Here is a 6,145-nt window from a genome sequence, read left to right as displayed (position 1 = left end):
AGTCATGATACTGAGGGCATTGCCTTACTAGGTCAAAATGTAAGTCTTCTTACCTATGTAAGGAAGGAGTGCACCAACCTTGACCGTGGATCAAGACAGTTAAGTGCTATCGCATMAATTACTGTAGAATGTGCTTAAAGAGACATTCCAGTCCAAAATCAATGGTTGACAGATGTTTTCAGACCTCAAAAGTGGTATTCTCTTGAGATGTTGTATTTGTATTTATTAAGGATCCTCATTAGCTGCTGCCAAAGCTAGCAGCTACTCTTCCTGGGGTCCAGCAACATTTAGCCAATTTTCCGAAGTCCCTCTTTGTGGCACCTGACCAAGACTGGACTGTAGTCCAGGTGCGACGAAACTAGGGCCTGTATGACTTGCTTTGTTGATAGTGTTTTTAAGATGGCAGAGCAGCGCTTTATATTGGACAGACTTCTCCCCATTTTAGCTACTGTTGCATCAACGTGTTTTGACCATTGCAGTGTACAATCCAGAGTTACTCCAAGCAGTTTAGTCACCTCAACTCGCTCAATATGCACATTATTCATAATAATATTTAGATGAGGTTTAGGGTTTAGTGAATGATTTGTCTCAAATACAATGCTTTTAGTTTTTGAAATATTTAGGACTAACTTATTTCTTGCCACCCATTCTGAAACTAACTGCAGCCTTTGAAATGTTCAGTGCTTTAAACTTGCTGTAGTAGCTGATGTGTATAGCGTTGAGTCATTGTTAATCCACCTATCGTGTCAGATTTTGAAAATAATACTTTACAGCGAAAAGAAATCCAAGCTTTTGTGAGTGTAGCAATCAAATGCTACAACAGCTAGCCCCAAATTAGCATGTCACGAAAGGTAGAAAAGCAATAAAATGAATCGCTTACCTTAGATAATCTTCGGATGTTCACTCACCGAGACTCCCAGTTACACAATAAATGTTCTTTTTGTTCGATAAATATTACTTTTATAACAAAAAAAACGCCATTTGGTTGCGCTGTATGTTGAGGAAAACTACAGCCTCGTTCCGGTCCCTGAAAGGAAGAAGAAAATTCCCAAACGTATCAGATAAAAAAAAATATATATTTTTATAATCATGCAATCACAATGAAATATACCAAAACACCAGCTTAGCTTTTGTTAATCCACCCTATCGTGTCAGATTTTGAAAATTACTTTACAGCGAAAGAAATCCAAGCTTTGTGAGTGTAGCAATCAATGCCTAGAACAGTTAGCCTTATATTAGCTTGGTTAGATTTGGTCACGAGAGTCAGAAAAGCAATAAAATGAATCGCTCTACCTTAGATAATATTCAGATGTTTGCACTCACGAGACTCCCAGTTAAACAACAAATGTCTTTTTGTTCTATAAATATTACTTTTATCACAAAAAACGACCATTTGGGTGCGCTTATGTTCAGAAAACAAAGCCTTGTCCGTTCGACAAATTCCAAAAATATCCGTAATGGTCGTAGAAACAGTCAAATGTTTTTTATAATCAATCCTCAGGTTGTTTTAACAAACATAATCGATACTATTTCAACCGGACCATAACCTATTCATTAAGAGACAAAAGGAAAATGAGAGCTCCTCTCGCGCGCGCAGAACTATTCGAGGACACCTGACTACTTTTGAAAAATCACGCTCCTTTTTCAAAATAAAAGCCTGAAACTATGTCTTAAAGCCTGGTCACAGCCTGAGGAAGCCATTGGAAAAGGAATCGTGGTTGATACCCCTTTAAATGGAAGAAACACGGTCCAGGAAACACAGATAAAAAAAAATATATACACTTCCGGGTTAGATTTCTCAGGTTTTCGTCTGCAGAATACGTTTTGTTATAGTCACAGACAATATTTTGACAGTTTTGGAAACTTTGGAGTGTTTTCTATCCTAATCTGTAAATATTATGCATATTCCACGATCTGGCCAAGAAAATGTCCGTTTACCTCGGGAACGTTTATTTTAAGAAAAAAAAAAAATTCTGGACCCCTAGCGCTACCACAGCATTCACCTATATTTGCACTTCCGCATCTGTTGAAAGGTGACAGAGCTAGAGCGGTGTTTGTCAGACAACGAAAATCATCTGTAGCGTTCTAACGTTTGGCGTTACAAGCTATTATTCCCTCTATGGAAAGGAGAGACTCTCATGAACACGATGGTGTTTACTCCGTTTTTCTCTACCACCCCCACTAGTCTGAAGGTCGGTACAACCGATCTTCCAACTTCCTGGCTGATAGCATGTCGAGAGTTTGGGCTACACACTAATATGACCACTCCGTGGAAAGGTGAGACTCTCACGAACATGTACAGTACAGTACCAGTCAAATGTTTGGACACATCTACTCATTCAAGAGTTTTTCTTTATTTTACTATTTTCTGCATTGAAGAATAATAGTGAAGACATCAAAATATGAAATAGCACATATGGAATCATGTAGTAACCAGAAAAATGTTCAACAAATATTTAGTATTTAGATTCTTCAAAGTAGCCACCCTTTTCCTTGATGATAGCTTTGTACACTCTTGGCATTCTCTCAACCAGCTTCATGGGGTAGTCACCTGGAATGCATTTCAATTAACAGGTGTGCCTTGTTAAAGGTTCATTTGTGGAATTTCTTTCCTTCCTGCGTTTGAGCCAATCAGTTGTGTTTTGACAAGGTAGGGGTGGTATACAGAAGATAGCCCTATTTGGTAAAAGACAAAGTCCATATTATGGCAAGAACAGCTCAAATAAGCAAAGAGAAAGAACAGTCATTACTTTAAAGGTCAGTCAATTCGGAAAATGTCAAGAACTTGAACGTTTCTTCCAGTGCAGTTGCAAAACCCATCAAGTGCTATGATGAGAATGGCTCTCATGAGGACCGGCACAGGAAAGAAAGACCCAGAGTTACCTCTGCTGCAAAGGAAAAGTTCTTTAGAGTTAACTGAACCTCAGACTGCAACCCAAATAAGTGTTTCACAGAGTTCAAGTAACAGACACATCTCAACATCAGCTGTTCAGAGGAGACTGCATGAATCAGGCCTTCATGGTCGAATTGCTGCAAAGAAACCACTACTTAAGGACACCAATAATAGAAGAGACTTGCTTGGGCCAAGACACATGAGCAATGGACATTAGACTGGTGGAAATCTGTCCTTTGGTTTGAGTCCAAATTTGAGATTTTTGGTTCCAACCGCCTTGTCTTTGTGAGACACAGAGTAGGTGAACGGATGATCTCCTCATGTGTGGTTCCCACCGTGAAACATGGAGGAGGAGGTGTGATGATGTGGGGGTGCTTTTCTGGTGACACTGTTGGTGATTTATTTAGATTTTAAGGCACACTTAASCAGCATGGCTACCACAGCATTCTGCAGCAATACACCATCCCATCTGGTTTGGGATTAGTGGACCTGTCATTTGTTTTTCAAGAGGACAATGACCCAACACACCTCCAGGCTGTGTAAGGGCTATGTGACCACGAAGGAGAGTGATGGAGTGCTGCATCAGATGACCTGGCCTCTACGATCACCTGACCTCAACCCAATTGAGATGGTTTGGGATGAGTTGGACCACAGAGTGAAACAAAAGCAGCCAACAAGTGCTCAGCATTTGTGGGAACTATATATAAGTGGGAACTTATATATATATATACTTTAGACTACTTTTGAGATCTGAAAAGTTATGTTTTGGAGTCAAATTKCCCTTTTTCTTATACACTCAACATACAAATAAATGTGTTCCAAATGTATCTAAGCATTGATAGAACTCCATTCCTCTCAATAGCACTCCGACAAACATTGCGACTCTGCTACAGGGTAATCACCAACCAAAGGTTCTTAACAAATGGCATATAGCGTATATGGAATTCTATGTACCTGTACTTTACAGTCATATTGCTCTGAATTAAACWGTGAAAACAGTGAATTGAATTCACCTCTCCTTTCACCTCGATGTTTTAAGTTWAAAAAAGTATCAAATAAAACTATGACTATAAGTAGAGATATCTTTCATATGTGTCATTGAGTACAGTACACTAAGGGAAGCATGAATTATGTGACTTTCGATCATGACAGCTAGAGGGAGCAAATGTACAATGTTATAAAAAATGTCAAACAGTCAGTAAATTCGTATCACACATAATAGATACAAATTGTCATAAAAAAACCTGTAGGTATTTTCAAGGTATAAAATTAGGTGTTACAGTTTAATATCCGTTTATTTGTGTTTTAGGATCCCTATTAACTGTTACAACCCCCCCCAAAATAACTATTCAAAACAACAATGATACAATAACAATACAAAGACAAAAATAAAATAAAATATTAACCCATATAAGGACAAATTACTGATAAAAAAAGGTCAACAGCTGAAATGAAAGTTTATCAAATCTGTTTTGACATTGTTGTTGTAATGACACAGTTACTGTGTGTACAGTAGGCCTTATGGTTGAGAGTAAGTGAATGTGTTACTGGCCATGCCGTATTGTGTCATCTTCATAGCACAGAAGCTGTGTGTATGAAAAGTGCTTCTTATTCCATTGATCTGCCTTCTTTCTTTCCCTGTTGTGGTCTTGGACTGTAGCCACGTGCACCTAATTAGTTCCATGGTCCTGTTCAGTAGCCAGACGTTGTCGAATGGTGAAGWTACACACACAATTAATAGAGCCAAAGTGATTCCTTATTCTACATGTCAGAGAGGCTTGTTTGTGCTACATGGCATATTTCTCTCTGAATGTTCCAAAACGCTGTGTCTTGCTGAATGCGCCCCTGTTCATCCCAAGTTGAGGGATGAACACTCTCAACTCCGTGGAAAAGAAAGACAGGTCTCTTGACCCACTCCTGAGAAACATTGTCATAGACCATATTAGCAATATGTTACCAGCTCGTGTCACAGACATCTCAGCGGCCAAGAGATGGCTGCACAGCCGCGGCTTGAGGACTGAAATATCAAAGCATGGCTGTGTAAGCACTTCTTAGGAAATACAAAAATATGCTTTATCTCAAAGTACCAGCGCTGAGGGGTGACTCATCTCTCGTGGACAGATTCACATGTAGGAAGTGACAATTTTGTGGATATTTTACTTCTTGGTAACCGAGATTATTTAAGAGGTGACTGACTAGCTTTGGAGACCCTTAGGACCTAGTGAATGACCTGCAGAGAGCTGGGACCAAAGTAACAAAGCCTACCATCAGTAACACACTACGCCGCCAGGGACTCAAATCCTGCAGTGCCAGACGTGTCCCCCTGCTAAGCCAGTACATGTCCAGGCCCGTCTGAAGTTTGCTAGAGAGCATTTGGATGATCCAGAAGATGATTGGGAGAATGTCATATGGTCAAATGAAACCAAAATAGATTTGGTAAAAACTCAACTCGTATGTTTTGGAGGACAAAGAATGCTGAGTTGCATCCAAAGAACACCATACCTACTGTGAAGCATGGGGGTGGAAACATCATGCTTTGGGCTGTTTTTCTGCAAAGGGACCAGGACGACTGATCCGTGTAAAGGAAGAATGAATGGGGCCATGTATCGTGAGATTTTGAGTGAAAACCTTCCATCAGCAAGGGCATTGAAGATGAAACGTGGCTGGGTCTTTCAGCATGACAATGATCCCAAACACACCGCCCGGGCAACGAAGGAGTGGCTTCGTAAGAAGCATTCAAGGTCCTGGAGGTGCCTAGCCAGTCTCCAGATCTCAACCCCATAGAAAATCTTTGGAGGGAGTTGAAAGTCCGTGTTGCCCAGCAACAGCCCCAAAACATCACTGCTCTAGAGGAGATCTGCATGGAAGAATGGGCCAAAATACCAGCAACAGTGTGTGGAAACCTTGTGAAACTTACAGAAAACGTTGACCTCTGTCATTGCCAACAAAGGTATATAACAAAGTATTGAGATAAACTTTTGTTATTGACCAAATACTTATTTTCCACCATAATTTGCAAATAAATTCATAAAAAATCCTACAATGTGATTTTCTGGATTTTTTTCTTCTAATTTTGTCTCATAGTTGAGATGTACCTATGATGAAAATTACAGGCCTCTCTCATCTTTTTAAGTGGGAGAACTTGCACAATTGGTGGCTGACTAAATATTGGTGCTGACTAAATACTTTTTTTGCCCCACTGTATGTTAACTTCTACCTCAACTGTATAGCTGGACATGGATTCATTTTGAA

This window comes from Salvelinus sp. IW2-2015, unplaced genomic scaffold (genome assembly GCF_002910315.2).
Source record: "Salvelinus sp. IW2-2015 unplaced genomic scaffold, ASM291031v2 Un_scaffold649, whole genome shotgun sequence".
NCBI lineage: Eukaryota > Metazoa > Chordata > Actinopteri > Salmoniformes > Salmonidae > Salvelinus > Salvelinus sp. IW2-2015.
Note: the sequence above shows the minus strand (reverse complement) of the source record.